The sequence below is a fragment of the Daucus carota genome, chromosome 2, assembly GCF_001625215.2.
Source record: "Daucus carota subsp. sativus chromosome 2, DH1 v3.0, whole genome shotgun sequence".
In the NCBI taxonomy this organism is placed as follows: domain Eukaryota; kingdom Viridiplantae; phylum Streptophyta; class Magnoliopsida; order Apiales; family Apiaceae; genus Daucus; species Daucus carota.
Genome location: NC_030382.2, coordinates 6,761,524 through 6,779,110, shown reverse-complemented (window position 1 = coordinate 6,779,110; position 17,587 = coordinate 6,761,524). Strand labels below are relative to the sequence as shown.

The following is a 17,587-nucleotide window of genomic DNA, read 5'->3' as shown; positions in this document are numbered from 1 at the left end:
AAGTTGTTTACGGACTCAAACTAGTCAAGAATGAAACTACAAGTTGATTACAATTTCAAACAACTGAAAATCAAGCTACAAGTTGTTTTTAACTTCACACGAGTCTGGAATGAAGCTAAAAGTTGTTTCCAACTTCAATCTACCAATAATGAAGCTACAAGTTGTTTACGGTCTCAAACGAGTCAAGAATGAAACTACAAGTTGATTCCAATTTCAAACAACCGAAATTGAATGTACAAGTTGTTTTCAACTTCAAACGAGTCTGGAATGAAGCTACAAGTTGTTTCCAACTCCAATCTAGTCAATGATGAAGCTACAAGTTGTTTACAGGCTCAAACGAGTCAAGAATGAAACTACAAGTTGATTACAATTTCAAACAAACCAAAAATCAAGCTACAAGTTGTGTTTAACTTCAAATGAGTCTGGAATGAAGCTAAAAGTTGTTTCCAACTTCAATCTACCAATAATGAAGCTACAAGTTGTTTACGGACTCAAACGAGTCAAGAATGAAACTACAAGTTGATTCCAATTTCAAACAACCGAAAATGAATGTACAAGTTGTTTTTAACTTCGAACGAGTCTGGAATGAAGCTAAAAGTTGTTTCGAACTTCAATCTACCAATAATGAAGCTACAAGTTGTTTACGGGCTCAAACGAGTCAAGAATGAAACTACAAGTTGATTCCAATTTCAAACAACCGAAAATGAATGTACAAGTTGTTTTCAACTTCAAACGAGTCTGGAATGAAGCTACAAGTTATTTCACCCTCCAATCTAGTCAATAATGAAGCTACAAGTTGTTTTCGGGCTCAAACGAGTCAAGAATGAAACTACAAGTTGATTAAAATTTCAAACAACCGAAAATGAAGCTACAAGTTGTTTTTAACTTCAAACGAGTCTGGACTGAAGCTACAAGTTGTTTCCAACTTCAATCTAGTCAATAATGAAGCTACAAGTTGTTTCCGGGCTCAAACGAGTCAAGAATGAAACTACAAGTTGATTACAATTTCAAACAACCGAAAATCAACCTACAGTTGTTTTTAACTTCAAACGAGTCTGGAATGAAGCTAAAAGTTGTTTCCAACTTCAATCTACCAATAATGAAGCTACAAGTTATTTACGGACTCAAACTAGTCAAGAATGAAACTACAAGTTGATTACAATTTCAAACAACCGAAAATCAAGCTACAAGTTGTTTTTAACTTCACACGAGTCTGGAATGAAGCTAAAAGTTGTTTCCAACTTCAATCTACCAATAATGAAGCTACAAGTTGTTTACGGTCTCAAACGAGTCAAGAATGAAACTACAAGTTGATTCCAATTTCAAACAACCGAAAATGAATGTACAAGTTGTTTTCAACTTCAAACGAGTCTGGAATGAAGCTACAAGTTGTTTCCAACTCCAATCTAGTCAATGATGAAGCTACAAGTTGTTTACGGGCTCAAACGAGTCAAGAATGAAACTACAAGTTGATTCCAATTTCCAACAACCGAAAATGAATGTACAAGTTGTTTTCAACTTCAAACGAGTCTGGAATGAAGCTACAAGTTGTTTCCAACTCCAATCTAGTCAATAATGAAGCTACAAGTTGTTTCCGGGCTCAAACGAGTCAAGAATGAAACTACAAGTTGATTACAATTTCAAACAACCGAAAATGAAGCTACAAGTTGTTTTTAACTTCAAACGAGTCTGGAATGAAGCTACAAGTTGTTTCCAACTTCAATCTAGTCAATAATGAAGCTACAAGTTGTTTCCGGGCTCAAACGAGTCAAGAATGAAACTACAAGTTGATTACAATTTCAAACAACCGAAAATCAACCTACAGTTGTTTTTAACTTCAAACGAGTCTGGAATGAAGCTAAAAGTTGTTTCCAACTTCAATCTACCAATAATGAAGCTACAAGTTATTTACGGACTCAAACTAGTCAAGAATGAAACTACAAGTTGATTACAATTTCAAACAACCGAAAATCAAGCTACAAGTTGTTTTTAACTTCACACGAGTCTGGAATGAAGCTAAAAGTTGTTTCCAACTTCAATCTACCAATAATGAAGCTACAAGTTGTTTACGGTCTCAAACGAGTCAAGAATGAAACTACAAGTTGATTCCAATTTCAAACGACCGAAAATGAATGTACAAGTTGTTTTCAACTTCAAACGAGTCTGGAATGAAGCTACAAGTTGTTTCCAACTCCAATCTAGTCAATGATGAAGCTACAAGTTGTTTACGGGCTCAAACGAGTCAAGAATGAAACTACAAGTTGATTCCAATTTCCAACAACCGAAAATGAATGTACAAGTTGTTTTCAACTTCAAACGAGTCTGGAATGAAGCTACAAGTTGTTTCCAACTCCAATCTAGTCAATAATGAAGCTACAAGTTGTTTCCGGGCTCAAACGAGTCAAGAATGAAACTACAAGTTGATTACAATTTCAAACAACCGAAAATGAAGCTACAAGTTGTTTTTAACTTCAAACGAGTCTGGAATGAAGCTACAAGTTGTTTCCAACTTCAATCTAGTCAATAATGAAGCTACAAGTTGTTTCCGGGCTCAAACGAGTCAAGAATGAAACTACAAGTTGATTACAATTTCAAACAACCGAAAATCAAGCTACAAGTTGTTTTTAACTTCAAACGAGTCTGGAATGAAGCTAAAAGTTGTTTCCAACTTCAATCTACTAATAATGAAGCTACAAGTTGTTTACGGACTCAAACGAGTCAAGAATGAAACTACAAGTTGATTCCAATTTCAAACAACCGAAAATGAATGTACAAGTTGTTTTTAACTTCGAACGAGTCTGGAATGAAGCTAAAAGTTGTTTCGAACTTCAATCTACCAATAATGAAGCTACAAGTTGTTTACGGGCTCAAACGAGTCAAGAATGAAACTACAAGTTGATTCCAATTTCAAACAACCGAAAATGAATGTACAAGTTGTTTTCAACTTCAAACGAGTCTGGAATGAAGCTACAAGTTATTTCACCCTCCAATCTAGTCAATAATGAAGCTACAAGTTGTTTCCGGGCTCAAACGAGTCAAGAATGAAACTACAAGTTGATTACAATTTCAAACAACCGAAAATGAAGCTACAAGTTGTTTCTGTAACATCCCAGATTTTCAGAATTAGTTTATTAATTTAGAAATAAGTTTTTGAATATTACTATTGGCTTTAATTGATTTCTTCTGATAAGATGAATGGTCTGTGTAGTATAAGTATAATTGTGATGTGGAAATATAAGGTTTAAACAGATTATGCATTCTTTTGTTGTGATTTTGTTTATTTTAGCGACCCGGATTTTTTCAAAATTCGTCTATTGTTATAAAAGTAATTTTCTTAGTAAGAAAGGAATAAAGTGCAATATTTTATTCCAGTTTAAGGTGTTTTCAAAATTGTATATTTAAATTCCGGGTTATTGTTTTATCAATACAGGGTTGTCTTTTCAAAAATTATATTTTATATAATTGATTTTAAAGATTTAAAAGATTGCTATTGTTACATGGCTAAGTGTTGCATGTGGAACTGTGAGTTTAGTTAGTTATGATAATTTAATGTGAATATTGTATGAATTTTGGTGTAAATTGATTTTCTGTAATTGGTATTTATACGTGCTAGAACTGTGGGTTTAATTATTGATATTATCAGAATGAGTCATGTGTTATTTAGATATTTTCAAATGATTTATATATGGATATATGAATATCCTTTCAAAACTTATTTCAAATATTATTTCTGAAAATACAGAGGTTTGTCATGTAAAAGTTAGATGGTTGATATGTGAATATATGTATTACATGATTAAGTGTTACGTGTGTAATGGTCGTGTAACCAGTTATGGTTATTTACGAATATTATTTGAATATTTGGTAAATTATTTGATAATTAGTTTTCTATTTTGATTGCTTATATATGTTGCAATCACGAGTTTTCAATTTTCATATTCTCAGAATAAAATATGAAACATTTGGGTATGTTCCTGATAATTTATGAATAGTATGTGATATTTATATGAATATTTGTGAGATTTGTGTTGTCTGGTTTATTGAATTGACTGCTCATATGTGTTCGGATTTGAGATATTTCAATTTCTATATGATCAGAATGAAATCTAGTTTATTTAGATATGTTCATATCGATTTTTGGATTGCTATGTGATTTTATAATCGATTTACGGATTTAATCTTGTTTGATTATTAATTATATTTAAATAGTTATTTAACATTTTAAACCCCGTGGGCGTTCGGGAAAATTTCGCCATTAAGCTATTTGGGACATTCTGAGCATTATTCGTGTTTTAATTTTTTCAATCCGGAGTACGGTTTGCCCCGTAAATGATCCGGTATGGTTTTATTAATATTTTTAAAGTTAATAATTATCTGGTTGTCTCGTAATGCGTGAAGCATATTCCAGGAATATTCCAAAGCATATTCAAGGAATATTCCAAAGCATATTCAAGGAATATTCTCTTATCTTCTTCTATAAATATCCTTTACCAGTTTGTTTCGCACGTACAATCATTTCGTCAGTTTCTCTGCACGAATACCGAGAGAAGACGAATGGGTGTTCTTCGTGTTCTTCATATTCAAACGAGGATTTGAAGGCGTTATTGGAATCCGATGGAGGCATATAAATAGTCAAAACGAAGCTCTCGACGCGTAGAATCTAATGCAATCATCCGTTTCAGTGCAGAATCATCAGGTGATTTTATGAGATTTTTACAAAATTCGAATTAAATGGATTTTAAATGTGAATTTTTGTAAACGTGATTGTTTGATTGATTTGATGATTCCATGTTGTAGAGCGTCTCCTGCCATTCGTTTTCATATATTATATGTTGAATTTCGAGTTCGGAATCATATAGAAAAGTCAGTTTGATTATTAGGTTGTGTTCTTGAGTGTTCTTGAAGGTTTGCAATCGATTTTTGGGGGTTTTTAATCTGTTAAATCTGGGTGTTATTCGAAGGCACCAAAACGTTTAGTGCACTGAGTAGAGTCGATTGGTAGCTTCAAATTGAGTGGAGGATGTCAGGAACAGCCGCTAGTTCCTGGAAATTATCCGCCGCCGGCGGATTTTTGTATCGGCTTTTCCGGCTAGTTGGAGGCTTCTCCATGAAATCTGAGGTCATGGTTAGCTTTGTGGTGGCTTAAACTATTGATCTGGAGTTTTTGGGGGTGTGGGGTGGCCGGGAACAGGAGTTCCGGCGAGTCTGTGGGACGACGGCGGCAAATTGCCGTTTAGTCCCCAGACTTATGAAGATGATGAAGTTGTGGTATCGAAGTTTTGAATCTTACAAACCAACCCCTGTAACTTTTGAAAGTTAAACTTTAAACTCTGGCCGAAAACTTTCAAAAGTTTACAAAATAAACCTTTTGATTTAATTTTCTAAAATTGTTTTATTTAATTATTTTAATTTTCTAAAACAGTTTTTAATTATTTCTTTATTCAAAAATAAATCTAAATTAGTTTGTTAATTAATTTTAATTAGTAATTAATTATTTTAATTGGTCAATTAATTTGAATATTAATTGATTAATTAATTTAGTTAATTATTAATTGATTTTAATTGATTAATTAATTAGATTTAATTGTTCCTTTTGATTTAAAAATTCCGAAAAATAGTTTCGAGCTTTGAATCATTTTTCTAAAATATGTTTAAGGCTCGTTAATTGATTTCAAATGATTTTGGATCCGATCTTGAGCAATCGGATTTGATTATTTATTCAAAATGGATTCTTTTACCTGTTTTAATTCCGAAAAATGTCTAGAAATTCCAGAAAATTCCCGGAAAAATCATTTTTAACCTGAGACTTGATTGGATATCGATTGGGACGGGAAACCTTATGTGCAATGTGTTGTCTGCTGTCTGTGTGATATGTTATATGTCGATAGGGAGTTAGAAAACTGTTTTGTTAATAACTTTTGATCCGTAATTCAGAATCGAGTGAAACGAAAAAGAGGTTAAAACTTAGAAACTCTAGTTTAATATAATATAACAATATGGTTGAGTTTCCAATGTGTATAAAGATTGTTGAAAATGCATAATGTGACTATACGTGATCTATTTGCTATATAGTGATAATTACATGAAATACATGTCCATTTGATTTGATAAATGATTTGGGAGACATAGCATCTTGTCTTGATTAATGTTGAGTAAGAATATGTAGATTACAGGAATTTGAGTTGATTGATTGGTTGTTGGTTGAAATAGGTTAACAGATGGATAGTCCTATAAATAGACGAGACGCTGTCAGATTTTTAATAGGATTTATATGATTATTGAGTTATAGTATACTATGTGGAATATGATGTGACTATATGATAGAGTCAAAGCATGATTATATGTTAAGTGATATCTGATAAGTGCATAGAGATTAAATAAGGTGATATGTGATTATGTGTTAAATGCTATCGATATACGTGATATGTATATGCGATAGGTTATGATACCGAGTTTGATAAGTAAGATAAGAATCAATAGATTATTTAGTAATTATGGTAGTATTTTATTCTCGTAAAGGATTTGGACGAGACGTATACGATTGAAGACGTTCAGAAGGTCAAACGATGTTACAAAGCGAATAAGGAACAAGTCAAGAAAGCGAAGTCGTATTACGAATAGAGTATATACAGAGATGGTCTGGAGGTTATGATATGCATAGATTGTGAGTTGGAAAGATGAAATTAAGCTGTGTGTGTGGAAGCGGATTTAAGGCAAGTATTCCTAAATCCTTCCTCATATATATATTGCATGTTCTGATTATTCTGTCAAGATTATGATATTGTTTATGCTGAGACCCTTCTCAAACAAACTCTTACTTCTGAGAATGAATCCCGTGATTGTTTTCTTCTTCCAAGTTTTAAAAAGCCAAACACCTAATTACTCTCAACTTTCTATTTTGATCCATTCTTTCCAATCCTCAAGATTTTAAAAATACCAGTTCTACAAATTAATTCGAAGTTCAGACCGTCATTGAAGCATGTGTTGCTCAGTGATAGTTAGAGCCTAGAATGAAATGGGATCTTCTTGATTATTCAACCCGCCATTGTCATGCTGGTTTAGCAGGCTAAATTCAGTTGCTTAGCCGATAATGGAGGATACTGAATAGTTAGGAATTTCCTGAACTATGATTTATCAAAAGACAGACTGTGGTTTATGAAATGTTGATTCCCAAAAGTTGATTTGAAATATTTCTGTTGCTGATAATGATTATGATTCTGTTCTGTTGATTCAGTTGTCTGTTGATTTAAATTGTTAGAATTGGATTAGTTTTTATAAAATATGTGGACCAGATTCGTGGTCAATTATAGGCCAATGTGTGCCTTGGATCCAGTATAGAGAACAGGGCTGTGTGCCATGTTCGGGGTTAGTGCGTGACTGATCAGCAGCCTAACCTTTGGTTTTTAAGTAAAAAAAGGTGATGAATCCAATTTGACAATTCTTCTGTAAGTTTGAATTCTGATTTCAATTGCTGATAAGAATTGTGAAGTTTTCAATTACATATTCTAAACTTGTGAACCCTGATAAGATATTTCAGGACTATTGTTGCTTATATACACTTGCTGAGCATTGTTGCTCACCCTTGCTATTCCGTTTTAACCATTTCAGAAAAGCTTAGAGATGAATTGCTTGATTGAGATTGCGAGTATGGCTAAGGCTAGGCGAGGAGTCAGAGTATAGAATATACAGAGGACAAGTGGAAATGTTCAGGGAGATTGTCAAGGTTGGTTCTAGATAGAATTGTTGAGATTCAGTTGTAATCATAATTTAAATAGACTGGCAGTGATTCTTCTTATCGAAGATGATCTGAGTTTGTAAGATAATGTTTATTGATAGTGGTTGATTCTAATTTCAATACTGTAACCTGGATGCGATCCTGTTTTTAGGGGGTTAAAGTGTTTTCTTTTAAATCTTTTACTAAAGTTTTCAGGTTTTAAACCCTTTGATTTTATTACCTTTTTCAAAAATACAGGTTTTCAAAAGTGTTTAAAATGGTTTTGTGTGGTGACGTCAGAATCCAGACCCCCGGATTCTCGGGCTGTCACAGTTGGTATCAGAGCAACAGGTTATAAGTTATTGAAATTAGAATATAGATTGTGGTTATAAGTTTTATAGAGAAGAAGTGTTCAGTGACCTCATATAGAGGTATTGTGAGACTGTTTGGGGATAGTCTAGAGAGGTAATCGGAATAGAATCGAGATAGTTTATTAAGTTGAGGGTAGATGTTTAGACAGATTAGGGTTCCTAAGTTTAGACACTTGGTTCTAGTATGGGGACTGATTGAGATAGTGACTTGTGATAAGGGTCAGAGTTAGACCTAGCCAAAAGAGTATTAATAGTGAGTGATTAAGTTAAGAATGATAAAGGTGCATGGTTTGGAGTATTTCGACCATGTTACATATTTAAAAGTGGTTTATCATTTGACTGAGATGTGAAAGAATGGGTGTGAATATGGGATATATTGGATTAGAAAGAGAGTTTTGTAGATAGATGAGATGTGAATGATAAAGAGTATGTGGAATTGAGTCTAGATATCAGAAGTGATATTGTGAGTAAGATAGAACGTTAGTCTTCAACGACGACGCTTAAAGCTAACCGGGATTTCATCTGATATCAAGATGTGCCAACTTCATTGCGAATGACAATGTCTACAAGAAAATCTACGAGGCTATCACAAGCGAGAACGTCGAGAAGAAGACATACATCGAACAATGATTTATTGAAGCAGAACAAGAATTTGAGAAGACCTTGGCAATATCTTTTTCCAGCAAAAGCTTATTTTAATTCTTTTCATCATCATTGAGCCCTTATACCTTTTCTACAAAAGTTTGGATAAATGAGATTTTCCATTTCTCGAATGATGAGAAAACATTAGTATTGATTATTGATATGAGTGGTATTGATTCTTGGTGTGTGATAAAGGTTGTTGTGAAAAGACAATGACATTTCTGAATTTCCTTGACATTCCTTGAGGTTCTTTGATATCTCTTGATATTCTTTGGTATTCTTCGAGATTCCTTGGTATTCCTTCCATCTGATTGGGATGAACAACCCTATTTATAGGGGACACAAGGTATACCTGTCTATGTGATAGGAGTTGGATGGGACGCCATCACGTGTGTGTGTTGTGATTACAAGAAGGTTAATAACCTTTAGTAGTGTCTAATATGGGCACGCAACACTAAGTTCGTTTGATCATATTGATCCCTCAGTCACTCTCTTATTTAAACATGACCTATTTTGCAAACATCTTGTTCACATTCTAAATCTCAAGGATTGATTCTTGGGAAATGAATTCTGCAATTGTGAAAGATTGATTCTCCTATTTCTTTAAAGTTAAAGGTATGCCAAGGTCATTTAAAGGTGGGGAATGATATTACGAAGTTTTAGTTCTCTTCGCGGATTCTGAGGACAGAATCCTTATAAGGAGGGTAGAATGTAACATCCCAGATTTTCAGAATTAGTTTATTAATTTAGAAATAAGTTTTTGAATATTACTATTGGCTTTAATTGATTTCTTCTGATAAGATGAATGGTCTGTGTAGTATAAGTATAATTGTGATGTGGAAATATAAGGTTTAAACAGATTATGCATTCTTTTGTTGTGATTTTGTTTATTTTAGCGACCCGGATTTTTTCAAAATTCGTCTATTGTTATAAAAGTAATTTTCTTAGTAAGAAAGGAATAAAGTGCAATATTTTATTCCAGTTTAAGGTGTTTTCAAAATTGTATATTTAAATTTCGGGTTATTGTTTTATCAATACAGGGTTGTCTTTTCAAAAATTATATTTTATATAATTGATTTTAAAGATTTAAAAGATTGCTATTGTTACATGGCTAAGTGTTGCATGTGGAACTGTGAGTTTAGTTAGTTATGATAATTTAATGTGAATATTGTATGAATTTTGGTGTAAATTGATTTTCTGTAATTGGTATTTATACGTGCTAGAACTGTGGGTTTAATTATTGATATTATCAGAATGAGTCATGTGTTATTTAGATATTTTCAAATGATTTATATATGGATATATGAATATCCTTTCAAAACTTATTTCAAATATTATTTCTGAAAATACAGAGGTTTGTCATGTAAAAGTTAGATGGTTGATATGTGAATATATGTATTACATGATTAAGTGTTACGTGTGTAATGGTCGTGTAACCAGTTATGGTTATTTACGAATATTATTTGAATATTTGGTAAATTATTTGATAATTAGTTTTCTATTTTGATTGCTTATATATGTTGCAATCACGAGTTTTCAATTTTCATATTCTCAGAATAAAATATGAAACATTTGGGTATGTTCCTGATAATTTATGAATAGTATGTGATATTTATATGAATATTTGTGAGATTTGTGTTGTCTGGTTTATTGAATTGACTGCTCATATGTGTTCGGATTTGAGATATTTCAATTTCTATATGATCAGAATGAAATCTAGTTTATTTAGATATGTTCATATCGATTTTTGGATTGCTATGTGATTTTATAATCGATTTACGGATTTAATCTTGTTTGATTATTAATTATATTTAAATAGTTATTTAACATTTTAAACCCCGTGGGCGTTCGGGAAAATTTCGCCATTAAGCTATTTGGGACATTCTGAGCATTATTCGTGTTTTAATTTTTTCAATCCGGAGTACGGTTTGCCCCGTAAATGATCCGGTATGGTTTTATTAATATTTTTAAAGTTAATAATTATCTGGTTGTCTCGTAATGCGTGAAGCATATTCCAAGAATATTCCAAAGCATATTCAAGGAATATTCCAAAGCATATTCAAGGAATATTCTCTTATCTTCTTCTATAAATATCCTTTACCAGTTTATTTCGCACGTACAATCATTTCGTCAGTTTCTCTGCACGAATACCGAGAGAAGACGAATGGGTGTTCTTCGTGTTCTTCATATTCAAACGAGGATTTGAAGGCGTTATTGGAATCCGATGGAGGCATATAAATAGTCAAAACGAAGCTCTCGACGCGTAGAATCTAATGCAATCATCCGTTTCAGTGCAGAATCATCAGGTGATTTTATGAGATTTTTACAAAATTCGAATTAAATGGATTTTAAATGTGAATTTTTGTAAACGTGATTGTTTGATTGATTTGATGATTCCATGTTGTAGAGCGTCTCCTGCCATTCGTTTTCATATATTATATGTTGAATTTCGAGTTCGGAATCATATAGAAAAGTCAGTTTGATTATTAGGTTGTGTTCTTGAGTGTTCTTGAAGGTTTGCAATCGATTTTTGTGGGTTTTTAATCTGTTAAATCTAGGTGTTATTCGAAGGCACCAAAACGTTTAGTGCACTGAGTAGAGTCGATTGGTAGCTTCAAATTGAGTGGAGGATGTCAGGAACAGCCGCTAGTTCCTGGAAATTATCCGCCGCCGGCGGATTTTTGTATCGGCTTTTCCGGCTAGTTGGAGGCTTCTCCATGAAATCTGAGGTCATGGTTAGCTTTGTGGTGGCTTAAACTACTGATCTGGAGTTTTTGGGGGTGTGGGGTGGCCGGGAACAGGAGTTCCGGCGAGTGTGTGGGACGACGGCGGCAAATTGCCGTTTAGTCCCCAGACTTATGAAGATGATGAAGTGGTGGTATCGAAGTTTTGAATCTTACAAACCAACCCCTGTAACTTTTGAAAGTTAAACTTTAAACCCTGGCCAAAAACTTTCAAAATTTTACAAAATAAACCTTTTGATTTAATTTTCTAAAATTGTTTTATTTAATTATTTTAATTTTCTAAAACAGTTTTTAATTATTTCTTTATTCAAAAATAAATCTAAATTAGTTTGTTAATTAATTTTAATTTGTAATTAATTATTTTAATTGGTCAATTAATTTGAATATTAATTGATTAATTAATTTAGTTAATTATTAATTGATTTTAATTGATTAATTAATTAGATTTAATTGTTCCTTTTGATTTAAAAATTCCGAAAAATAGTTTCGAGCTTTGAATCATTTTTCTAAAATATGTTTAAGGCTCGTTAATTGATTTCAAATGATTTTGGATCCGATCTTGAGCAATCGGATTTGATTATTTATTCAAAAATGGATTCTTTTACCTGTTTTAATTCCGAAAAATGTCTAGAAATTCCAGAAAATTCCCGGAAAAATCATTTTTAACCTGAGACTTGATTGGATATCGATTGGGACGGGAAACCTTATGTGCAATGTGTTGTCTGCTGTCTGTGTGATATGTTATATGTCGATAGAGAGTTAGAAAACTGTTTTGTTAATAACTTTTGATCCGTAATTCAGAATCGAGTGAAACGAAAAAGAGGTTAAAACTTAGAAACTCTAGTTTAATATAAGATAACAATATGGTTGAGTTTCCAATGTGTATAAATATTGTTGAAAATGCATAATGTGACTATACGTGATCTATTTGCTATATAGTGATAATTACATGAAATACATGTCCATTTGATTTGATAAATTATTTGGGAGACATAGCATCTTGTCTTGATTAATGTTGAGTAAGAATATGTAGATTACAGGAATTTGAGTTGATTGATTGGTTGTTGGTTGAAATAGGTTAACAGATGGATAGTCCTATAAATAGACGAGACGCTGTCAGATTTTTAATAGGATCTATATGATTATTGAGTTATAGTATACTATGTGGAATATGATGTGACTATATGATAGAGTCAAAGCATGATTATATGTGAAGTGATATCTGATAAGTGCATAGAGATTAAATAAGGTGATATGTGATTATGTGTTAAATGCTATCGATATACGTGATATGTATATGCGATAGGTTATGATACCGAGTTTGATAAGTAAGATAAGAATCAATAGATTATTTAGTAATTATGGTAGTATTTTATTCTCGTAAAGGATTTGGACGAGACGTATACGATTGAAGACGTTCAGAAGGTCAAACGATGTTACAAAGCGAATAAGGAACAAGTCAAGAGAGCGAAGTCGTATTACGAATAGAGTATATACAGAGATGGTCTGGAGGTTATGATATGCATAGATTGTGAGTTGGAAAGATGAAATTAAGATGTGTGTGTGGAAGCGGATTTAAGGCAAGAATTCCTAAATCCTTCCTCATATATATATTGCATGTTCTGATTATTCTGTCAAGATTATGATATTGTTTATGCTGAGACCCTTCTCAAACAAACTCTTACTTCTGAGAATGAATCCCGTGATTGTTTTCTTCTTCCAAGTTTTAAAAAGCCAAACACCTAATTACTCTCAACTTTCTATTTTGATCCATTCTTTCCAATCCTCAAGATTTTAAAAATACCAGTTCTACAAATTAATTCGAAGTTCAGACCGTCATTGAAGCATGTGTTGCTCAGTGATAGTTAGAGCCTAGAATGAAATGGGATCTTCTTGATTATTCAACCCGCCATTGTCATGCTGGTTTAGCAGGCTAAATTCAGTTGCTTAGCCGATAATGGAGGATACTGAATAGTTAGGAATTTCCTGAACTATGATTTATCAAAAGACAGACTGTGGTTTATGAAATGTTGATTCCCAAAAGTTGATTTGAAATATTTCTGTTGCTGATAATGATTATGATTTTGTTCTGTTGATTCAGTTGTCTGTTGATTTAAATTGTTAGAATTGGATTAGTTTTTATAAAATATGTGGACCAGATTCGTGGTCAATTATAGGCCAATGTGTGCCTTGGATCCAGTATAGAGAACAGGGCTGTGTGCCATGTTCGGGGTTAGTGCGTGACTGATCAGCAGCCTAACCTTTGGTTTTTAAGTAAAAAAAGGTGATTGTTAGGTCCTGAAACGATTGTAGAAGGGGGGGGTTGAATACAATCGTCACTAAAAAATCGCGGCTGAATAATCTGATTTGAATTAAACTTTTAATCAGATTTTAATTAATTAATATAACAATGTTTTAAGTCGTTATATAATTAATAAGGTTCGTTTTAATGTCCACTAAAGTTCGTAGAATAAATTCGACAGGATGTATTCTAGTTTAGTGATTAAAACAACCGAGTGATCAAAGCACAGAAAACTGTGGATATAACAATTGCAAGTTACAAACAACTTGAAAGCTTTTACAATGCTTGAACACTTGGAAATGAAGAAGTGAAGCCATATTTATAGGCAAACCACTTAGATCTAGGTATGACATAGAAAGGAATGACTTTCTAGCTTAGGAATGACATTACAAAGGAAGATATGACATTGTTACACAAAGCCATGCCCTAAAACAAGAAAGGAATGACATAAATAAGGAATGCCATACTGCATAGGCACGGTATGACATTTCAGACTTGGCCACTAAGTCATTCGGTATGACATACAACTCAAAAGCCATTAGAATCACTTCGGTATGACATTTTTAAGTCATTATAACTCAAGTCATACACACAACCGACAATCCCTGGAATCAGGACACGGTATGACATTATTATGTCATACCAGTGTACTCCGTATGCAAGCAAACGGTATGACATTCAATCAGAATGTCATACCGAACTGAATGAGCACCCAACAGCCATTAGAATGACTTTTTCAAGTCATTCCAGAGAAAGTCTGGAGACGGGGCACGGTATGACATTATTTAATAATGTCATACCGAGTCAGGTGATGTAATAAACAGTTTAGTTAATATATATAAATATTAGATAATTACCCACTTAATTATATTAATTATATAAATTCATAAATTAAATTAATTCGAAGGTGAATTAATTTAATAAATAAATTATACAACCAATTTAATTATTTTGAATAGTGAGATAATTAAATAAATACTTATAATATTGTATATCTTCATCAGCAGAGACTTCCGGCTTGATTAAACTTTGTAGATCTTTGTCTTGATCGAACGGCCACTTGTAGTTGATGTAGAACACTTAATTAGGATAGCTGACACACAAATGTACTGTCTGGTTCATCTGTATCTAGCTGAATTAAATATTCTTTATCAAATAAACATTTGAGATGTGGCTTGTTCGTCGATTCTTTGTCTTCGTAGTTCTTCTTCATTAGTAACAATAGTATGGAATCTTCTGAATAAATAAAGTATTAAAACTTTATACCTTCTGGACTTTTGGACGTGCTACAAAAGATTATTTGTCCACTGAGGCTTGAACATATTAATGAACTTCTTCCAGTGGTGTGCAGCAGCATCCTGAAATTCTTCAGACATATAATTTCAATAAATCACTTGACGTTCTTCGTACGGATTCCTTCAACGGTACTTGCTATTTACCTTGCTTTCTTATCAGAGTTGAGTTGGTTCCTCTTTAATTACAAATAGGCTAAACATATGCCTTTCAATCTCCCCCTATTTGTTTGTTAACATAACATGCAAATTATCGAGAGGATAACTCAACTAACTGATAAGACAAAGGATTAAACATGAATTGTAAATAGCAAAAAGTTTCTGGTATTTCATTGAACATTCACCAGAATTCAAAAGATTACATTAGATTACAAAAGGATGTTCTTACTGAACATATATTACAAATCCCTAATGAATCTAAAGATCAACTTCTCCTTCTTCGATATCAGAAGTGTGAAGGATAGGAGTTGATGGTTCTTCCCTGGTTGGCACTTCAGATGTAGTGGATTCACCACGCTTCTTTCGTTCCTTTGCCAGAGCCAGTTGATGTAGCACTTCCAAATCCACAGGGTCTTCGCGGAAGTCTGATGGCTGAGATTTTGTAACATGTTTCATCTTTCGAAAGTACTGAGCAACATTCTTTCAAGTGCAATAAGCAAGAATCACATCATCAGCATCAGACTTAGCTTTAGAAGCAAAGCCCTTGGATCTTAAAAGAGTGGAGGCAAGAGCAAGTTGTTTAGCTGGATACTTTGGCAAGGCTTCTTCGTTGAGATAGACAGTGCTGAAGATTTCCTTGTGAACGAACTTAACACAATAAGGATTCCTGACAACCTGAGGACTGTTGAATACAGCTTGTTCCAGCAGTTTGTCACGAAGAAGTTCATTCAGGTTGGAGCTTCTCCTAACCTTGTTTCGAAGCACCCAGAGCTCAGATACAGAGAATAATTTCAGAGATTCGACAGATAGTCTGAAAGAACCATTCCTCTGTGTATAGACAATTAGCTCCCATTGCTCTAGCAAATTGTTGACCCCCACAGTCACATAATTTAATTCCAAAGCAAAGGCATGCATAAAGACATCCTCGTCAGGGTTTACCTCTCTAAGATCATAGATCAGAGATAAGAACTTGTTGTCGTCGAAAGCCTCCCTTTGAGGTCCATTAAAGATTCTTCTTGCAATGTCCCAGCTTTTTCCTTCTTTCCTCCTTATATCAAGATTCTTCTGCTTGATGGCAGCATCATAGATTTTCTGTTTCTCGATCTTGATTTGTTCTTCTGTGATCAACTTGTCCTCTAGAAGTTTTTGGAAATCACGAAGCTTACGCTTCCTAGCTTCATTTTCAGCCTTGAACTTCCGAACATTCTCCTCATGTTCTGGGTCAACAGGTTCTTCATCCTGAAACAAATAACCCTCATCAAATATACCTTCTTCTTCTTCTGCTTGACGATAGGTAGCATCGAAGATGTCATCATCATCCATATCCTGTGGATAGTCATCATAACTATCAGAATTGAAAACATTATCAGACTGATGTAACGGTTCTTTGCCTTTAGACTTATGAGTTTCTTTGTCAGGGGCAGATCCAGAAGTGGTATTATCTTTGTTGCTTTGATTTGAGCTATTGCCTCTATCATCCCTGTCACCTTTGTCTCTATTCTCCCCCTTAGTTGAGGGATCCTCTCCGGAGGGTTGATCATCAGACTTGTTGGAGTTTCTGAGGAGTTGATCTAACTTGCTGTCGATGGTCTCAAATTTGGACATGTAAAGCTCATGATTAGACCTCATTTCAACAGCCAACTCATGGATTTCCTCTTTAAGCTCATCCCGGTAAGAACTGGATGGCCTCTCCTCAGTTTTCTGTTGCAGGGTCACCAACTGTGCACCCTTGAGCTTCTCGTTCTCAGCAATCATTCTGGCAACCTCAGCTCTTAGCTGTGCCATTTGTTCCTCAAACAGAGCAGGGTTAGTGTGTGCACTCACCTCACGTACACTCAAAGCTGTTTCACTAGCCTCACGTGCATGTGTATCGCTCGGTGTTTGCCTTACATCACTCTTTTCAGTCACTCTTCCTGCTGTACCTGTATATACTACCAATGTCCCCTGAGATGGGTTCAAAGGTAGTGGAGGAACAAATTGTCCTCCGGACGCCTGTGAGGGCAGATTAACTTGCACGCTGCCAAGTTCCGCCTGATCAGAAAAGAAAGGGTGATCAGCAAAGTTTTCATAAATAATACATTGATTTTGAAAATCTGTGCACTCAGTAATCATAGTAACCTGTGTATCTGTTTGGGCTGGCACTAGCGTGAGTGCTAGCGCAGTGCTTGACTCTGTACAAGTTACCGCGGCCGGACGGTCAATTTCAATGGCCACATCCTGTAGAGAGAATGGGTCCAGAGACTGCTTATCTGCCATTTCAAAATCTGAGCCTTGTTGGGAAGGCACAGATGAGGCTACAGTTGTCTCCAAGGCTTCCACCCTTTGCTTCTTTGAGGGAGACAGAGCTGTGGGTTTATTCATTA

The 17,587-nt window shown here is 34.0% G+C and overlaps 1 long non-coding RNA gene across 1 annotated transcript; it reads left to right on the top strand.

Moving 5' to 3' along the window:
* Positions 1–4,525: 4,525 nt before the first annotated feature.
* On the top strand, positions 4,526–7,922 carry LOC135150251 (uncharacterized). The gene is made up of 3 exons (XR_010288554.1): positions 4,526–4,696; positions 6,520–6,713; positions 7,609–7,922. It is a non-coding gene; the product is annotated as an uncharacterized LOC135150251 (long non-coding RNA).
* The last annotated feature ends 9,665 nt before the right edge of the window (positions 7,923–17,587 follow it).